This window comes from Entelurus aequoreus, linkage group LG14, assembly GCF_033978785.1.
Source record: "Entelurus aequoreus isolate RoL-2023_Sb linkage group LG14, RoL_Eaeq_v1.1, whole genome shotgun sequence".
Lineage (NCBI taxonomy): Eukaryota > Metazoa > Chordata > Actinopteri > Syngnathiformes > Syngnathidae > Entelurus > Entelurus aequoreus.
In genome coordinates this window covers 35,638,392-35,660,407 of record NC_084744.1, presented here as the reverse complement: position 1 = coordinate 35,660,407, position 22,016 = coordinate 35,638,392, and the positions used below count along the sequence as shown (strand labels likewise).

The 22,016-nt window shown below is 44.1% G+C and overlaps 1 protein-coding gene across 1 annotated transcript in view; it reads right to left on the bottom strand.

The window, feature by feature from the left end:
- The window catches only part of pappa2 (pappalysin 2), a 141,809-nt gene that overhangs the window by 118,699 nt on the left and 1,094 nt on the right, over nucleotides 1-22,016 (bottom strand). The gene's annotated exons all lie outside the window — the stretch shown is intronic.

Here is a 22,016-nt window from a genome sequence, read left to right as displayed (position 1 = left end):
ACGACCTTAAAGGCCTACTGAAATGAATTTTTTTAATTTAAACGGGGATAGCAGATCTTTTCTATGTGTCATACTTGATCATTTCGCGATATTGCCATATTTTTGCTGAAAGGATTTAGTATAGAACAACGACGATAAAGATTGCAACTTTTGGTATCTGATAAAAAAAAGGCTTGCCCCTACCGGAAGTAGCGTGACGTAGTCAGTTGAACATATACGCAAAGTTCCCTATTGTTTACAATGATGGCCGCATGAAGTGAGAGAGATTCGGACCGAGAAAGCGACAATTTCCCCATTAATTTGAGCGAGGATGAAAGATTTGTGGATGAGTGAAGTGCAAGTGAAGGACTAGTGGGGAGTTGAAGCTATTCAGATAGGGAAGATGCTGTGAGAGCCGGGGGTGACCTGATATTCAGCTGGGAATGACTACAACAGTAAATAAACACAAGACATATATATACTCTATTAGCCACAACACAACCAGGCTTATATTTAATATGCCACAAATTAATCCTGCATAAAAACACCTGCGTGTTTGTTATGCTAGCTCCTAGCTCCTCTGCTAGCTCCTAGCTCCATAGAACACGCCAATACAATTCAAACACCTGATCAACACACACAATCACTCAGCCCAAAAGACCGTTCACCTAACACAAGGTTCATAAAGCTTATATATTTTTAAAAAGTTACGTACGTGACGCGCACTACGGTCAAGCTATCAAATGTTTAGCAGCCAAGGCTGCATACTCACGGTACCTGATATTCAGCTGGGAATGACTACAACAGTAAATAAACACAAGACATATATATACTCTATTAGCCACAACACAACCAGGCTTATATTTAATATGCCACAAATTAATCCTGCATAAAAACACCTGCGTGTTTGTTATGCTAGCTCCTAGCTCCTATGCTAGCTCCTAGCTCCATAGAACACGCCAATACAATTCAAACACCTGATCAACACACACAATCACTCAGCCCAAAAGACCGTTCACCTAACCCAAGGTTCATAAAGCTCATATATTTTTAAAAAGTTACGTACGTGACGCGCACGTACGGTCAAGCTATCAAATGTTTAGCAGCCAAGGCTGCATACTCACGGTACCTGATATTCAGCTGGGAATGACTAAAACAGTAAATAAACACAAGACATATATTTACTCTATTAGCCACAACACAACCAGGCTTATATTTAATATGCCACAAATTAATCCTGCATAAAAACACCTGCGTGTTTGTTATGCTAGCTCCTAGCTCCTATGCTAGCTCCTAGCTCCATAGAACACGCCAATACAATTCAAACACTTGATCAACACACACAATCACTCAGCCCAAAAGACCGTTCACCTAACCCAAGGTTCATAAAGCTTATATATTTTAAAAAAGTTACGTACATACGCAAAAAAAAGTTGCGCACATACGGTCAAGCGATCAAATGTTTAGAAGCCAAAGCTGCATACTCACAGTAGCACGTCTGCGTCTTTGTCATCCAAATCAAAGTAATCCTGGTAAGAGTCTGTGTTGTCCCAGTTCTCTACAGGCGTCTGTGTATCGAAGTCAAAAGTCCTCCTGGTTAGAGTCTCTGTTATCCGAGTTCTTCCATCTTGACTGCATCTTTCGGGAATGTAAACAAAGAAGCGCCGGCTGTGTACTGTTGTTGCTGACTACGTTCGAAAAATACGTCCATTTCGCACCGACAACTTTCTTCTTTGCTTGCTCAGCTTCTTTCTCCATAATGCAATGAACATGATTGCAACAGATTCACGAACACAGATGTCCAGAATACTGTGGAATTATGAAATGAAAACAGAGCTTTTTCGTATTGGCTTCAATGTGGAAGGCATACCCGTGTTCCCCGGGCTACGTCACGCGCATACGTCATCCTCAGAGGCGTTTCGAACCGGAAGTTTAGCGGCAAATTTAAAATGTCACTTTATAAGTTAACCCGGCCGTATTGGCATGTGTTATAATGTTAAGATTTCATCATTGATATATAAACTATCAGACTGCGTGGTCGGTAGTAGTGGGTTTCAGTAGGCCTTTAAATGGGAAACTGGGCTTTTGCTCTGATGGCGCACAGACCCTGGCAAAGTCAAGAAACGGGCTGCAGGCTCTAATAAAGAGGGTTGCGCCAAATGCGCATTGGACACACTGTGTCATTCACCGGGAAGCACTCGCGTCAAGGCAGCTCAGCCCCGAACTCAATGAGGTTTTAACAGTGGCAGTGTCAAGCCTGCAACCCCGATTTGAAAAGCTGTGCAGTGCAAAACAGGCTCATTGCAGCCACTAATGCTGGAGTACTGTAAAACTCATGTTCACTTGCCCTGTCTTGCCAAATGCATTAGCGCCTCCTTTTTTTTTTTGCAAAGATTGCAAAGTGGCACTTTTATTTTTATTTATTATTGAACTTGATGCAAGTTATTTGATTTATTATTGAACTTGATGCAAGTTATAACACTTTTATTTGATTTATTATTGAACTTGATGCAAGTTATAACACTTTTATTTGATTTATTATTGAACTTGATGCAAGTTATAACACTTTTATTCGATTTATTATTGAACATGATGCAAGTTATAACACTTTTTTTGATTTATTATTGAACTTGATGCAAGTTTTAACACTTTTATTTGATTTATTATTGAACTTGATGCAAGTTATAACACTTTTTTTGATTTATTATTGAACTTGATGCAAGTTATAACACTTTTTTTGATTTATTGTTTGAACTTGATGCAAGTTATAACACTTTTGTTTTATTTATTATTGAACTTGATGCAAGTTATTTTATTTATTATTGAACTTGATGCAAGTTATACCACAGCTGCACAGTTATTTTATTTATTATTGAACTTGATGTTATTTTATGTTATTGAGTTTGAATGTATACAACTTGATGTTACTTGATGTTCAATAAATTTGAAAATGTTAAGCTTGGCATTAGCGTTCTGTTGGGGCGATGGGGGCAGGTGGGGCTTGAAAACTCCCCCTTGTCCAAAGTGGGGGATGACAAAAAAAGTTTGAGAACCACTGATTTAGCTGCTGTGCAACCATTTTTTCGAGGATTTTCGAGATAAACGGAAGGTGGGACACCGGCCGGTAGTTTACCATGAGGTCAGGATCGAGGTTAGGTCTTTTGAGTAGAGGATGAATAACCGCTTTTTTGAATGCTAGGGGAACGGTGCCAGAGGAAAGTGATAAGTTTATAATATTTAGCACTGATGGACCTAATAATACAAAAAGCTCCTTGATAAGTTTCCCAGGAAATGGGTCAAGTAAACATGTTGTTTGTTTTGTCCCATTTACACATATTAACAATTCCTCTAAGGTTATTTCATCAAAGAGAGAGAAACTATTTTGGAGGGCGGTATCCGTCGTATATACAGTCAGTCGACTGACGTCACGCCCGGTAGTCTGCTCGCTCTCGCTGCTTGCCGCCGCTGTTTCTCCCCCGCTTTTTCGCCGCTCAAAAACTAAGTGCTATCTTTGTGCTTCTAATTGTTTCACAGCTTTCTTTTTTCCTTCTCCAACATATTTAGTAGTTTTATCAAATTTAACAAAGCACCCACTCTCTGTTTCACCACCACACTTTCAGTTCGCTAGCTGCTAAGATAGCGAAGCTAAGCCAGTCCCGGTCCGAAGCTACTGAGCGCCGAAGGCAGCAAGCATTTGACTCGGTGAAATAAACAACAGAGTCCGGTTGCACCACTGCTGCTACTTGCTCCTGCTGATGCAGTTCGCCGCTCAAAGCTAAGTGCTATCTTTCTATCTGTGTGCTTCTAATTGTTTTACAGCTTTCTTTAATCCTTCTCCAACAAATGTAGTAGTCCTATCGAACTTAGAAAGCACCCACTCTCTCTGTTTCACCGCCTCACTTTCAGCGAGCTAGTTGCGAAGCTAAGCTAGTCCCGGTCCGAAGCTACTGTGCTATGAAGGCAGCAAGAAACGGACTCGGTGAAAGAAACAAGGTGAGTATGGCTTCCTGTTCTTTGTGGACCTTACTCGTGGAAAGGTTGGCTCTACGAGAGGGCCATGTCCGCCAGTTGTAGCAGAATAATTTCGTAACTCTAGGCGCCGTGGACACGTTTGCCAGCAAGCCGACTAGCCCAATTTGTAGCAGCCGTAAGCGGCTTACAAGCCATTGTGAACCGGTTGAGACGCATAATACTGTATATTTAGCCCTAGAGCTAGTCCTACACCCCAGTCTACCGGACACCGCACCTTAGTCATTGGGGACTCCATCATACAGTTTAGTAAACCAGCCATAATTAAGTGTATTCCCGAGACCTGAGCACCAGACATTGAAGCTAATCTTAGGGAGCTGACTCGCAACAGGCCTCGTAAATGCGTACAACAGGCTAATCGCACCACTAGCTAGGCGAACATAGTTGTACACTTTGGCTACATTGACACTAGGAGGAGACAGTCAGAGATTACAAAGAGGAACATCAAAACACGTATTGGTATGTCAGACTTAGCCTTTTCTTGGTTTAACTCATATCTTACTGACAGAATGCAGTGTCTCCCATAACAATGTGACCTCGGAGTATGTTAAGGTAACGTGCGTAGTTCCACAGGGTTCGGTTCTTGGCCTTACAGTCTTCAGCATCTATATGCTGCCACTAGGTGACATTATATGCAAATACGGCGTTAGCTTTCACTGTTCTGCTGATGACACCTAAAGCTGACCAACACGCCAGATTGTAGTCAATTGGAGGCGTGTCTAAGTTAAATCAAACAATGGATGTCAGCAACTTTTTGCATCTTAACGCTAAGAAAACAGAAATGTTGATTATCTGTCCTTCTATAGACACCGACACCTATTTAATAATACCACCTTAACATTTGACAAAACAATTATACAAAGCGACTCGGTAAAGAATTTCGGTATTATCTCTGACCCAACTCTCTCGTTTGAGTCACACATTAAGAGTGTTACTAAAACAGCCTTCTTTCATCTCCGTAATATCGCCAAAATTCGTCCCATTTTGTCAACCACTGATGCTGAGATCATTATTCATGCGTTCATTACGTCTCGTCTCGATTACTGTAACATATTATTTTCGGGTCTCCCTAAGTCTAGCATTACAAGATTACAGTTGGTACAAAGTGTAGCTGCTTTAACAAGGTCAAGAAAGTTTGATCATATTACGCCTATACCGGCTCAGCTGCACAGGCTTCCTGTGCAATTAAGATGCGACTGTGAGATGTCTCTGTCTCGGGTTCCTCTTGGACCACCGGGGAAGGCACAACACTCACTGGATGTGGTTTTTACAATTGTTTTAATTTCCTTACACAAGTCTCTCTTGAGCTTTTCAGCTCTTCGCACACACAATGTCTCTACCTGGCTTTTCAGCTCGTCTCACATATCATGTCTCTTGTTGGCTTTTCAGCCCTCTCCTCCAGTGTCCTTCCTTCCGTGCTTCCCGGCTCCCCCTCTCATGGTCTCTGACGCTGCTAATAAAGGAACAGGTGATTAGATAACTCGTTCCAGCTGAGCCATCCACTCACCTGTCTGCTGCTTCATGGCCGGCCCCCGCACACACCCCGCCCGCAGGGAACGCGCGACCACGCCCCTCTCCACATGCCTCCACCGCTAGACTCAGGCCGGGCAGCCGTCCGGCCGCGCCCACTCCCCCCCACACCCCCCCGTAGCGGGGCGAGAGAGGAAGTCGGCCACGGCCATCTGCGCCCCCGGCCTGTGGACCACCCGGAAGTTGTAGGGCTGTAATGCCAGATACCACCGGGTGATCCGCGCGTTGGCGTCCTTCATGCGGTGGAGCCACTGGAGCGGTTTGTGGTCCGAGCAGAGACTGAAGGCACGCCCCAACAGGTAGTAGCGGAGGGCCCCGACCGCCCACCGGATGGCAAGGCACTCCCTCTCCACCGTGCTGTACCTTGCCTTCCGGTCCGAGAGTTTCCGGCTGATGTACAGCACGGGACAGCACCGTCCCCGGCCCGACGCGTCCGCCCTGCAGACAGAAACGGATGTCAAAGTTAGGCATGTGCAGCAGCGGCTCCTCGCAGAGTGCTGTTTTTACCTTCTCAAACCCCCGCTGGCACTGCTCCGTCCACTGGACCCCCAAGTGGTACCCCAGATACTGTACCTCCCTCCGGCCAACTGCACACTTCGCCGGGTTGGCGGTGAGCCCCGCCCGCCTCAGGGACTCGAGCACCGCCCCCACCCGCCGCATGTGTTCTTCCCAGCTGCCACTCTGGATGATGACATCATCCAGGTAGGCAGCCGCGTACGCAGCGTGGGGGCGCAGCACGCGGTCCATGAGACGCTGGAACGTGGCGGGCGCACTGAACAAGCCAAACGGTAGTGTCACAAATTGGTACAAACCTTCCGGAGTGGAGAAGGCCGTTTTTTCTCGGGACTCTGGTGACAAGGGAATCTGCCAGTAGCCCTTGGTCAAATCCAGTGTCGTAAAAAACCGAGCAGTGCCCAGCCGATCTAGGAGCTCGTCGACCCGAGGCATTGGGTACGCGTCAAAACGTGATATTTAATTCACCCTGCGGTAATACACACAGAACCGCACAGTCCCATGTTTTCAGCAGGTTCAGATCGTAAATCTGCGTGTCTCCGTGTCGGTCCGAGCGCCGAACCTCGTAATCGACATCACCCACTTGCCGTGTGACCTCAAAGGGTCCCTGCCACTTTGCAAGTAATTTGGAGCTTGAGGTTGGAAGCAATACAAGTACTTTTTCTCCCGGTGTGAATTCGCGTAGTTGGGCCCCCCTGTTATACGTGCGCCTCTTACGCTCTTGGGCACGTAGCAAATTCTCACGTGACAAGTGCCCCACCTTGTGGAGTTCTGCTCGCATGTCCATGACGTACTGAATTTAATTTTTGCTGGAGCTCGGACCTTCCTCCCAGCTTTCCTTAATGACGTCCAGCACTCCGCGAGGCCTCCGGCCGTACAATAACTCGAAAGGTGCGAAACCAACTGAGGCCTGGGGTACCTCCCGCATCGCAAACATTAGGGGGTCCAACCATTTATCCCAATTCTGTTTGTCCTCGTGCATAAATTTACGGATCATGGTTTTCAGCGTTTTGTTTAATCTCTCCACCAGCCCATCCGTTTGCGGATGGTACACGCTGGTGCGGATCGCTTTAATTCCCAGTAACCCGTAAAGTTCCTTTATCGTGCGTGACATAAAGGACGTGCCCTGGTCAGTCAGAATCTCTTTAGGGATTCCAACTCGGGAGATGACCTGAAACAGCGCTTGCGCAACACTCTTGGCCGAGATAGAGCGCAAGGGCACTGCTTCGGGATAACGCGTTGCGTAATCCACCAGGACTAACACAAAGCGGTATCCCCGTGTGCTTGGGTGAAATGGTCCGATGAGATCCATCCCAATTCTTTCGAACGGGACCTCCATGAGCGGTAATGGGCGCAAGGGTGCCTTTGGGGTGGCCGCTGGGTTCACCAGCTGGCAGTCCGGGCAGGCCGCGCACCAACGGCACACGTCTGCCCGGAGGCCTGGCCAATAGAATCGGACCATGACCCGATTGAGTGTTTTATCATACCCTAAGTGGCCAGACATGGGATTAAAATGCGCCGCCTGGAAAACCATTTCCCGGCGGCGTTTTGGCACCAACAACTGGGTGTGTTCCTCCCCGGTTTGAGTGTCACGGCCCACTAGGTATAATCTATCCCGAATAATTGAAAAATGGGGGAATACCCGCGCTTTCCCCGGGCGCACCAGCTGACCGTCAATATAATCCACCTGGTCCCAGGCCTCGCGCAAGGTTTCATCACGGGACTGCTCGAGGGGAAAATCCTCAGTAGGTTGCCACCGGGGGGCCGGTGGGGCCTCCCGCGAAGCCCCCGCCGGTTCCCGCTCAGCAGTACCGGATGAAGCCGCGTCGCCGCTGAGAACTGCGCGGATACTCCCCTCTCCTACTGTCCGTGAACGCACCCCTACGCATTGTGTCACCAAATGGTTGAATCCCGGCCAATTCGTCCCTAGAATTACGGGGTGCGTAAGGTGCGTGCTTACGGCAACCTTGACTTTATGCTTTTGATTATTATATAACATTTCCACTGGCACCGTAGGGTACTCGTGCACATCCCCATGAATACACCTAATTTTCCCCCGTGTCGCCTGCCTCAACGCCCCGGGTCGAACCAGGTTTTGGTGGATCATGGTCTGTTTGCATCCCGAATCCACCATCGCCCGATATGTACTCCCTTGTACCCTTACCGGGACACAGTACGTCTCCCCCCGATCGGGGGCGGGTGCTGGAGGCCCGACAACCCGCATCACCTGCCCCACCTCCATTACGGAGCACTCCCGGCGCACGTGCCCGGGCCGTCCGCACCTCCAGCACACCGGCCCTGGTGTTTGAGGTGCCATCTGCGAGGGAAGCCCTTTCTCCGCAGCGCCGGTACCCTGGAATGCACACATCGGAGAGATATTATAACCCCGTGTGTCCCCCCTTGTGTGTCTCTGGGTGCGTGTGGGTGTGTGTTCTTTTTTCATGCCCGCGTGGTGAACCTGTTCACGGGCTCCGGGTGGCTCCGCAGGGCGTGGTCGCCGCTCCAGAGGCGCCCCCTCCACCCCTCCCCATAGTGGGGCGAGTCGCCGGCGGGGTGATGGGGTGGGCCCCTCGGCCGTCTTGGTTTCCGCCTCCCGCTGGATCGCCAGGTGTTCCTCCGCCAATTTCACCGCTGCTTTGACGTCCGGGGGGCTGTGGTACCTTACCCACGCGGAGGTCCTGGCCGGGATGGCCTCCACGAACTGCTCCAGGACGATGGCCTCCAGCATTTTTGGATCCAACCCGTTAGGCTGGAGCCAACGGGTTGCTGCGTCTCTCAGCTGGAACGCCAGAGCGAAAGTTCCGGGCCAACTTCATGGCCCGGAACTTTCGCCGATGTTCTTCAGGGCTGCTGCCGACCCGGTCCAGTATGGCGTGGTGCAAGTTTGAATACTGCATGCGAACGGCCGCCGGGAGACTCAACGCCGCCCGCTGCACCTCCCCCACCAGGAGCGGCAGCAGTTTCGCGCCCCATTCCTCCTCCGGCCACTTGCATGATGTCGCCGTGGCCTCGAAGACATCGAGGAATGTCTGGGGGTCCTCCCCCTCCACCATGCGTTTCATGGAGGACATCCCTCCCGTCGCCTCTGCTCTGTCCATTAGCGCCTGCAGCACCTATGTCTGCTGCCGGCTTGCCGTCGACACCTCGGCCAGCACTTGGCCCAGTGCCTCCAGCGGGGATGTCGACATACCTTCTGTGGTCCGCCTTGTTGGGTGCCACTGTGAGATGTCTCTGTCTCGGGTTCCTCTTGGACCACCGGGGAAGGCACAACACTCACTCGATGTGGTTTTTACAATTGTTTTAATTTCCTTACACAAGTCTTTCTTGAGCTTTTCAGCTCTTCGCACACACAATGTCTCTACCTGGCTTTTCAGCTCGTCTCATATATCATGTCTCTTGTTGGCTTTTCAGCCCTCTCCTCCAGTGTCCTTCCTTCCGTGCTTCCCGGCTCCCCCTCTCATGGTCTCTGACGCTGCTAATAAAGGAACAGGTGATTAGATAACTCGTTCCAGCTGAGCCATCCACTCACCTGTCTGCTGCTTCATGGCCGGCCCCCGCACACACCCCGCCCGCAGGAAACGCGCGACCACGCCCCTCTCCACAGCGACTTTAAGGTTTTACTACTTACATATAAAATACTAAACGGTCTAGCTCCATCCTATCTTGCTGATTGTATTGTACCATGTGTCCCGGCCAGAAATCTGCGTTCAAAGAACTTATTAGTGATTCCCAGAGCCCCAAAAAAGTCTGCAGGCTATAGAGCGTTTTCTATTCGGGCTCCAGTATTCTGGAATGCCCTACCAGTAACAGTTAGAGATGTTCCCTCAGTAGAAGCATTACAGTACCATATTAAAACTCATTTATACACCCTAGCCATCAAATAGGCCCCTTTTCAGACCAGTTGAGCGGCCGCGTCTCTTTTCTGCGCTGCCCCCCTCTCCTGTGTGGAGAGGTTCTCAGGTGGCCACAGTTCAGCTTCAATGGAAGAAGCACTAGCTGTTCCAAGTTGGGACCCAAGATGAACCACTGCACTAAATATAAGAGCGACTGCTGTAGTCACAATGAACTGGACTCTCACGTTATTAACTGTATCCACTCTGCATCCATTGCACCGTTCGCCCAAGGGGGGGTCCCCACATCTGCGATCCCCTCCAAGGTTTCTTGATGTCCCCATTGGGTTGAGTTTTTGCTTGCCCTGATGTGGGATCTTAGCCGAGGTTGTCGTTGTGGCTTGTGCAGCCCTTTGAGACATTTGTAGTTAAGGGCTATATAAGTAAACTTTGATTGATTAAAAATGCTAGCATAAAACGTTACAGTGCTAACAGTGAAAAACCTACAGTATATTTTTAAGACGGCACCAAGCAACAAAATCCATGGTTATTAGGTTAAAAAGTACAAAATTGGCTAAAATGCTAACATAAAAAATTAGCATGTGAACATTAGCATACTAATAGAGGAACAGCTAGAATACTTCCAAGATGGCGGCATGCAAGAAAAATATTCATGAGCTGAACATGTTGGTGTTAGAACTAATTGAATCGGTTGAGAAATGTGGGAATTGTGGAACTTGGAAACATTTCCTATTTATTTCAATGGGAATTTTCTGGTAATTTAGGAGTTTTGGGAAAAGTGGGATTTAAAAAAAATTGATAAATAGAATGATTGTCCTGAATGAGCTGAATTGGTTGGTATTGGAATTGTTTACATATGTCAAGAAATGTTGAAGTAATAACATTTTTTAATTGAGAAATGGTATTACGGAATTCCTTGAATTTCAGGAAAACTGGGAATTTCTCTTCCTCTCCTACCCAATCCAATCCAATCCAATCCACTTTATTTATATAGCACATTTACACAACAAGAATGTTTCCAAAGTGCTGCACAGCCATGTTAAAAACAATATTAAAAACAATATTAAAAACAATATTATGCTACACCAATGACTGAATAAAAACAAAGAATAAATGAATAGAAAACCAATACAGAGACAATATAAAAAATAAATATGATTAAAAACGATTTTAAAGGGTAAAACCAATTAAAACAGTAAAATAGACATCAAAATTTATAAAAAAACACACAGGACAACAGAGGACAGAAGACCACACAACTCACGTAGTGTTAAAAGCCAAAGAATAAAAGTGGGTCTTAAGACGAGACTTAAAACACTCCACTGTGGAAGCAGTTTGAACATGGAGGGGCAGAGTGTTCCAGAGTTTAGGGCCGACCACAGAGAAGGCCCTGTCTCCCCTGGTTTTAAGTCTTGTCCTGGGCACCACGAGCTGGAGCTGGCTCTCGGACCTCTGAGCGCGCGCAGGAGTGTAAATTTGGATGAGGTCCGAGATATACTGAGGTACCCCACCTCTGGGACCCCCCAACCTACGTGAAACATTGATATGTTAACATAAGATAACAATGAATAATAATGATTAATCAGCCTGATTTTAATATTGAAAAATATAATTGTTATTATTATTTTGACTATAATCGTGCAGCCCTATGGCTGGCTTCGTTACAATACACATACTTTTGCCAAAGCCCCCAGTGTTCAACTAATTTATATGATGTGCATTGCATAGCAAAAGTCCAAAGCAAACACATGTTTTTAGCAATGATATGATCTTACTATCAAAATCAGAATATCCCTGAGAAAAGAAGTGGATAAAAAAAAATTGCTATTGCATTTGTTTGTTTATTTGTTAGTTCATGCTACTTCCCGGTTTACAAAGAATGAGAGATAGGAAACACCATTATGAATCTGGATAGGGCTGCATGATTATTACATTTTTAATTGCATTCCAATTAATTAATTAGGTGAATTAATCTGTCATATATTTCACTATGGTATAGGGTCCTATTCCTGTGAGAGTGCTCTCCAGTCTGCCTGCATAGACATACAGGTATACCGCTCCCCACACACACATCAGTGTTTCCCATTTATTAATTTACTTGTGGCCACAAATGAAATTACAATGCGGATTTGGGGTATGCGTGTTCGCCCTCGCTCATAAACAATTAGAATGGAACTGTAGCGGATGTAATGCCACTTCACAACGCCTCAACCGCATGTGTTTTGCCAGAGAATAAGATATTAATATACTAATATTTTCCTTCTGACAGAAATATGTGGATTGTCAACACGATCACGGAAAAGTCTTTCTCGCCATCGCCTGTAAATTGCAGCGACTGCCTCTGTGTGACTAAGGCCATTCATACGTAACTGCCAGTTTTATGCTTGATAATCACATTGCTTGTGCTAAATCATTATATTTGCATCTTCTGCTACTATTGTGGGCATTCTGATAATCATCATATATTCTGCATATACATGAATACAGACATGCTAATTAGATTGCGCCTGCTTTATTGCTAATTTAAAGGGGCCCTATTGTGCAAAACCAACGTTTGTTACCTATTGGTACCTGCTGTTGCATATTTGGGATCTGTATAAGTCCCGAACATTTCAAATCAAACCGTTGGAAGCATCGCAGAGATATCTGTAAAATAATCTTGCCTTACCTCATACTTCCACCAAACGAGCCATTTGGAATTTGCAAAACCTGTGACGTTTTTTGCATCGATGATGTCACTGGATTCATATATGGTATACATTTACCCTAAGTGCTTTGCATGGGTCCACCATTGTAGTCCAATGCTGTAGTCAATAAGCTCCTTTTCTTTCTCTATCCTCTTGTTGTGGGTGGGGGTGTAACGGTATTGTAAATACTGCAGTATTTCGGTATCAAAATCAACAATACCGTGATGTATGACGATGGCCATATAAATACGCCATTTATGTCAAAATAGCTTTTTTCCAAATTCCCCATTTGCAGCTTTGAGAGGCTTGCACCTCACTGTATCGGCTTCTGTCTGCTCCATTGTTTCACCCTCTTCTTTGTGCTCGCTTCTAGAAGCAGCAGTTCATCCTTCGTTCATTCACGTTCAAACAGATAAGTATTTGAATCCCCGTTTGTCTAAAATAGTCGTATTTATTGTTTGTTACTAAGTCTGCCATGATTAGAACACACATAAGCGTTTTGTATCCGGAAGTAGGACAAACTTTGTTGCTGGAAGTCAGACGTACGCTGCTATGGAAACAGAAATCAATGGGGGGAAGAAGTCAGTCGCGGAGTTAATTTAAATGATCAAAATACTCCAAATATTGGACGTATTACACATTGTTATAAACGTGTTTGTTACTACATTATATATAGACCCAGAACTTATGGATAGATTTGTCTTCTTAGACAGGTGATTATGTTTAAGAAGACAAGTATGTTTTGTTACTTGCTGTGTGCCTGTGCTCAGAGAACCATAATCACACTGACAGGATTTAGAAGATTAAGCTAATGACAAATCGAGTCCTGAGCTGAGAGTCCCTCGAATTTGCCATATGAAGCAACTTTGCAGCCCATCTAAAGAGGAGCCAATCAGGTGTCTCTACACTGCTATATTATTCCTATTTGGGAATGTGTCTTCTTGAAATGTTTTTGTCTCTTAGCTGAATTAATTTTGAACCCTTCTGCATTATATCCTTAAACTTTTTTAAGTTTTGTCATTCATACAATAGAAGAGACTAGTGCTGAAACAACTAATCATGTAATTTTCCGCTGAGTGACGTCACGTCACGTCTGCTGCCGCGAAAAAAATGGTTGAGACGCATAATAGATTCAGCCCTTTAGCTAGTCCTACACCCCAGTCTACTGGACACCACACCTTGGTCATAGGGGACTCCATCACCCGGAACATACAGTTTAGTAAACGAGCCATAATTAAGTGTATTCCCGGGGCCAGAGCACCTGACATTGAATCTAGTCTTAAAGAGCTGACTCGCAACAGGCCTACTAAACACGTACGACCGGCTAATCGCACCACTAGCTACGCAAACATAGTTGTACAGGTCGGCTCCAATGACAATAGGATGAGAGAGTCAGATATTACAAAAAGGAACATAGCTCGGACTTGTAATCTCGCTAGAAAGATGTCTCAGCTTCGAGTACCTGTCTCACACGTCCCAACTCCAACTAAGTTCTATTAACGCAGATACGAATATATGTACGACGGATATTGCCCTCCAAAATAATCTCTCTCTTTTTGAAAAAATAGACTTGAAAATGGGACAAATTACCATGTTTACTTGACCCACTTCCTGGGAAATTTATCAAGGCGCTGTTTGTAATATAAGAACCATCAGTGCTAAATATTATTAACTTATCACTTTCCTCTGAACAGCCTCCAGAGGTGGCAGTAATAAGTCATTGCATTAATGTTATCTACCAGTAGCCTACAGGAAGACAGGGTTGTACGCTTAGCCTTTTCACTAGGAGCACCAGTGCTACTAAATGAAAAAAAATTAGTAGCACAGAAAAGTTTTAGTAGCATAGAAAACCTTTTGGTAGCACACAAAAAAATTAGGAGCAATATAATGTGTCCCAAAACACAATTGTATTATTAACACTCAAACAACGTACTGTGGGAGTCAAGATAATGAGGCGAGAGGGCCTCGTTCTGAGCCGGTGAGTTTATTATCAGACTTCCTTCAACCACTTTCACCCGGAAGTGTGTCTCCTTATATGTGGTCAGATCTGGCCTAATCTGGTGATAACATATTGTGCCTCGCTACACAGTGTGTAAAATGAAGTGGCAGTACTGTTTACGATAAACACACTTACTGTAATTGAACACAAACATAATGCTCAAATGTTCTAATTATACTATTACTACAGACAAGTATATATACGTATATTTTTTAAATATACTTTCAGTTGAAGGGGAACTGCACTTTTTTTTTTTGCCTATCGTTCACAATCATGAAAGACAAGAACACAGGTCTTTTTTTTTTAGGATTTTAAAGATGATAAAAAACGCTTGGAAGATGTGGCTAATGGGAGTCATTGTTGTAGCCTTCGAAACTCTTCATCAACGTTTTGTAGGTCTACAAAGGGCTACACAAGCCACAACGACATCCTCGGCTCAGATCCCACATCAGAGCAAGAAAAAACTCAACCCAATGGGAACAACGAGAAACCTTGGAAGGGACCGCAGATGACCCCTGAAACCGTACTGAAAGGGTTCTCAGAGATTGTTAGACGCTAAGTGTTTATTTAGCTGCTGTGCAACAATTTTTTCGAGGATTTTTGAGATAAAAGGAAAGTGGGACACCGGCCGGTAGTTTACCATGAAGTTTAGGATTGAGGTTAGGTCTTTTGAGCAGAGGTTGAATAACCGCTTTTTTGAATGCTAGGGCAACAGTACGAGAGGAAAGTGATAAGTTAATAATATTTAGCACTGATGGTTCTTATATTACAAACAGCGCCTTGATAAATTTCCCAGGAAGTGGGTCAAGTAAACATGGTAATTTGTCCCATTTTCAAGTCTATTTTTTCAAAAAGAGAGAGATTATTTTGGAGGGCAATATCCGTCGTACATATATTCGTATCTGCGTTAATAGAACTTAGTTGGAGTTGGGACGTGTGAGACAGGTACTCGAAGCTGAGACATCTTTCTAGCGAGATTACAAGTCCGAGCTATGTTCCTTTTTGTAATATCTGACTCTCTCATCCTATTGTCATTGGAGCCGACCTGTACAACTATGTTTGCGTAGCTAGTGGTGCGATTAGCTGGTCGTACGTGTTTACTAGGCCTGTTGCGAGTCAGCTCTTTAAGACTAGATTCAATGTCAGGTGCTCTGGCCCCGGGAATACACTTAATTATGGCTCGTTTACTAAACTGTATGTTCCGGGTGATGGAGTCCCCTATGACCAAGGCGTGGTGTCCAGTAGACTGGGGTGTAGGACTAGCTAAAGGGCTGAATCTATTATGCGTCTCAACCATTTTTTTCGCGGCAGCAGACGTGACGTGACGTCACTCAGCGGAAAATTACATGATTAGTTGTTTCAGCACTAGTCTCTTCTATTGTATGAATGACAAAACTTAAAAAAGTTTAAGGATATAATGCAGAAGGGTTCAAAATTAATTCAGCTAAGAGACAAAAACATTTCAAGAAGACACATTCCCAAATAGGAATAATATAGCAGTGTAGAGACACCTGATTGGCTCCTCTTTAGATGGGCTGCAAAGTTGCTTCATATGGCAAATTCGAGGGACTCTCAGCTCAGGACTCGATTTGTCATTAGCTTAATCTTCTAAATCCTGTCAGTGTGATTATGGTTCTCTGAGCACAGGCACACAGCAAGTAACAAAACATACTTGTCTTCTTAAACATAATCACCTGTCTAAGAAGACAAATCTGTCCATAAGTTCTGTTTCAAAAGCTTTGGAAAAAAAATCGCAACAGATGACACAAAATGAGAACTTACTATACAATATACAGGGACATGTTTCCAAAAACGTGTTTAGGTCATTTATTCACATGTTGCTGTGTTGGGTATAATGTACATTTTACTCCAATTTCAGCATTGTGAGCTCTATTGATTATTGTGTATTTGCATGCTGTATGCACATAATCTATAATCGTTATGTTTCAAAACATCAGAGAATCTTGATGCCTTCATTGCCATAAAGAAAGCAGTAAACACAAGAGCGACGTGGGACAACATTCTTGTAATGCCTCAAGTTGTGGACTGTCACTTGCACTTCACCGCTCAGTGCTACATAGAGAACTGACCTAACTTCTTTTACAGCCTACTATACTATATCAGGGGACTTTTAAGTTACTGTACATCAATACGTCTTCTGCCATTAAGAAAATAATTGTTTTAAAGTTAAAGATGGAGAAATGCATTATACATTCACATCAATTGCTCCTGGCACCAAGAGCACATGAATATGTTGTTACATATTCCTAAGTGCTAGGGATGTGCAGATTGATTGGCCACCGATCAGTATCTGCCGATTGTCTTAAAAAAGTAAGTCGTCACCGTTGCCGATTAATGCCTTTCAAAGCCGATCACAAACGCAGACACCCTCTGGCTATTATTGTATTTAATTTAGTCCCCTGGCTGACAAGCGAGCCGCGCCATTAAATGATTAATTATCACCATCGTACGGCAAATAAACTGGATTTCTTATCATTATCAAGTAGCATTATCACTAGAAGACATGTTAAACATGTTACACACTAAGCGCAAGCATGCGCAGGTATGCTAAAAGCTAAACTAGCTAAAAACAAAAGAAGAAATACGTGAACTTTAAGAAGTGTAGATGGAACTGCGTTACAGTAGAAAGTAAGCAGTTATTAACAGGAAATTAACACGTAGATTAATACGAGTGTAGAGAGAGGATAATAATAGCACATGTTGGTGTGTCATAGGGATGTAACAATATGACAATTTCATAATTGTGTCATGTGACCAAAATCATCACGGTTATCGTTAGTATTGTGGTATTAATATATGTGCTCAAAAGGTAATCATACACACACAAAACATTTTTTTTAACCAAGTTATTTTTAAATAACTAAATAAACTAACACACTGTTAGAAAACCGACTATTTGCATGTTTTGTGTTTCTTATGCTTCACTGATAGTGTTTTATTTAGTTTTACTATTTTATCTGTTTGAAAGGCTAATCTTTTATTGTTTTAAATATTAGTTTGTGCTGTAGCACTTTAAGACTTATTTAAATGAAAGGTATGGTTGTGTTGACATTTCCTTTCCTCTCTGCCTTGATATCTAAAGGGATTATAATCTGAGGGGATTATAATATGAGGAAGTTAACATTTTAAATGATTGCTATCGGTATTTGTATCACCGAACTCACTCATATATGATCAGTATCAGAATAAGCAGCATACATCCCTGATCGGAACATACCTAATTGCAGTTAAATAAATACGATACTCCAAACATGTATATTTATTTAATCTGGTGCATGATGCACAAGGAAATGTCATGGGAGTGGAACTCAGCCAAACTCCAGTGCATTTCTTCTTAACAGCTTTCAGTTAACAGTTATTTTTACTTCCAAATCCATGAGTGCTGATATCAGCAAAAAACAACGGCCCTTTACTGTTTCCTTCACTGTTTCCTTTGTTCAAAACATAATTCATATCACACCAAACACAACCTGTATTTCTTAGTTCTGTAGGAAAAGTTTCAGAGAAAAACATGTTTCATAACCATTACTAGTGATGACTTAGCAATGAATTAACTGCAACAACTCCAATTGACAACTGTTGAGCAAAACAAACAAATGCATTATGTTATTATTTTGTATTTGAATTACAAAAACAGCTTATCCAATTTAAGTGAAATATTTTAGTATGCCTGGGTCTAAAGCAGTGGTCCCCAACCCCCGGGACGCGACCCGGTACCGGTCCGTGGATCGATTGGTATCGGGCCGCACAAGAAATAAAAAAAATAAAAAATAAAAATAAAATATATTTTTTTATTTTTTTATTAAATCAACATAAAAAAACACAAGATACACTTACAATTAGTGCACCAACCCAAAAAACCTCCCTCCCCCATTTACATTCATTCACACTCATTCGCACAAAAGGGTTGTTTCTTTCTGTTATTAATATTTCTGGTTCCTACATTATATATCAATATAGATCAATACAGTCTGCAGGGATACAGTCCGTAAGTACGCATGATTGTATTTTTTTATGACAAAAAAAAAAAATTAAACAATTAAAACAAAAATACCATTAACCCCCCCACCCCCCACGATATAGCCTTGATATTTGGCAAAACTATGTATGCAACAATAATAGAAAAGAGCAACTTTAAAGTGTAAGTACGTGCCATGAAAAAGTATTTGCCCTCCTCTCAAATTCCCTCAAAGAAATTCCCACTCTCGTTTTCCCATTTTAATGCTCAAAACCATCAAACAACTGGTATGTAACACAAATATATAGCAGAGTGTAAAATTAAATGAAAATTAGTATAATAAATTACTGTAGTTTTTGTAGTAGCAGTAGTTGTCAGCTCTCTTGTGTAATCCTGCCAGCGAATATTCCTAACTTTGTGAATTGAAGTGATTTATATTTATATAGCGCTTTTCTCTAGTGACTCAAAGCGCTTTACATTGTAAAACCCAATATCTAAGTTACATTTTTAAACCAGTGTGGGTGGCACTGGGAGCAGGTGGGTAAAGTGTCTTGCCCAAGGACACAACGGCAGTGACTAGGTTGGCGGAAGCGGGGATCGAACCTGGAACCCTCAAGTTGCTGGCACGGCCACTCTACCAACCGAGCTATACCGCCCCTTGTTTTCACTTTGATTACTATAAAATGGGTGGGAAAAAAACAGCGGCATCACAACAATCTGCTTTTTAGAATGGGTCTATGAATAAGATAATGCCCTGAGGGTGTCAGTTGGAAAATATGCTATGACCTTATTAGGTCGTTAGTAAACATTATTTTTCAGAGGCATTACAGAATTAGGATTAAAAGCGAGGAGAATTACACATCCTAAAAAAAACAGCATCACAAGATCCTACCCAGACCCTGACACATTGCACAAAGATACCTCAAAGGCGGCATGTAACACAAGGGAAGTTGGGCATCAACACGTCTAATAAGGGCAAAAATATCTTCCTGTTTATATTGCCAGCACACGGAAACACCCCCAGTATCACGGGAACAACCAAAACGCTACAACAATCCAACTAAACCAAGCGTGTATCCTTGTTGCATAATGAAATGGACCAACACAAGCGCACCTTTTTCCCAAGACTATAGTATATGACAAGCTTGGCGAGGATAACTGAACTTACAACTGGCTAGTAATGGATTCACAGAGTAGCTGGTCAGTAGTAGTCAAGTGACATCAGGAGTTAAAGGGGGGGGGGGTCATGTCTTTTTCAAGTAAGACCCATCTTTTTCCTAACATCAGTAACTGGACAGAGCCAGTTTATCCTGTGCTGCACTCATTACATCATAGGTAGAGCTGTGTTTCATTCTGCAATGCCTTGGAAGGCAGCTTGCTGCTGGCTTTTATACTAGAGAATGGGTGGTGAGTAAAAAAAAAAGTTAATCCCAAACAGTCCTGCCTACATTTAAGGACATTTATATTGATGACACACCATCAGGACCAAGTGGGGGTTTGTAGCTTTTGAACTGAATCCAGCAAACACTCAGGTGAAGGACAAGAGCCGCTACTGATGAGTCATAGTGCTGTTCTAAAAACAGTCTGGTAATTGTTTTCATTTTATGGTGATGGATAAAGACCATGTGTGGCAGAATAATAATAATACTAATGAATATGATTTGTATAGCACTTTAGCAAAAAGACATGGTTCAGTTATTATGTGAATAAAAGGGAATGTTCCTTTTATTGCTTCTTTTCAGTGGCGCAGTTGAGAGAGTGGCCATGCCATCAACCTGAGGGTTCCTGATTGGATCCCCAGGTTTTACCAACCTAGTCATGTCCGTTGTGTCCTTGAGCAAGACACTTCACCCTTGCTCCTGATGGGTCGTGGTTAGGGCCTCGCATGGCAGCTCCCGCCATCAGTGTGTGAATGTGTGTGTGAATGTGGAAATAGTGTCAAAGCACTTTGAGTACCTTGAAGGTAGAAAAGCGCTATACAAGTATAACCCATTTACCATAATGTGCATTAGAAGTAATAGTGAATACTTGTACAAGGTTTTTAGGTAGCTATCTGTCAGAGAGTCAATTAAAACTAATGATTGTCACAGGAAAGTATGTTTTTGAAAACGCTCAGGTATTTTCTGCCGATTTCTGCTCCACATCCTTTCATGTGATTTGGTGCAATTTTAAACAACCGCAAAGTCATGACTGACCTTATAGCAACCAACTGGCTGTTTACATTAGAAGCAATCTCATAAAGTGACATAAGTTAACCTACTCAAGTTAACTTATGTTATGCTATGTTGTGGTTAGAGTGTCCGCCCTGAGCTCGGTAAGTCGAGAGTTCAAACCCCTGGCCGGCCGACTCATACCAAAGACTATAAAAATGGGACCCACTACCTCCCACTCAGCATCAAGGGTTGGAATTGGGGGTTAAATTAACAAATGATTTCCGAGCGCGGCTCCGGGTACTCTGGCTTCCTCCCACCGCCAAAGACATGCACCTGGGGATAGGTTGGTTGGCAACACTAAATGGGCCCTAGTGTGTCAATGTGAGTGTGAATGTTGTCCGTCTATCTGTGTTTGCCCTGTGATGAGCTGGCGACTTGTCCAGGGTTTACCCCGCCTTCCGCCCGAATGCAGCTGATAGGCTCCAGCACCCCCCCTCCCCAAAAGGGACAAGCGGTAGAAAATGGATGGATGGATGGGTCACCGCTGCTACTCACTGCTCCCCTGAAGAGCAGGGGGGAACAAGGGGATGGGTCAAATGCAGAGGTTAATTTCCCCACACCTAGTTAAAGTTAAAGTACCCACGATTGTCACACACACACTAGGTGTGGCGAAATTATTCTCTGCATTTGACCCATCCATCCATCCATCCATCTTCTTCCGCTTATCCGAGGTCAGGTCGCGGGGGCAGCAGCCTAAGCAGGGAAGCCCAGACTTCCCTGTCCCCAGCCACTTCGTCCAGCTCCTCCCGGGGGATCCTGAGGCGTTCCCAGGCCAGCCGGGATACATAGTCTTCCCAACGTGTCCTGGGTCTTCCCCGTGGCCTCCTACCCGTCGGACGTGCCCGAACACCTCCCTAGTGTTTCGGGTGGCATCCTGACCAGATGCCCGAACCACCTCATCTGGCTCCTCTTGATGTGGAGGAGCAGCGGCTGTAGTTTGAGCTCCTCCCGGATGGCAGAGCTTCTCACCCTATCTCTAAGGGAGAGCCCCGCCACCCTGCGGAGAGAGCCCATTTCGGCCGCTTGTACCCGTGATCTTGTCCTTTCGGTCATAACCCAAAGCTATCGACCGGTAAATTGAGAGCTTTGTCTTCCGGCTCAGCTCCTTCTTCACCACAACAGATCGATACAGCGTCCGCATTACTGAAGACGCCGCACCGATCCGCCTGTTGATCTCACGATCCACTCTTCCCCCACTCGTGAAAAAGACTCCGAGGTACTTGGGGCAAGATCTCC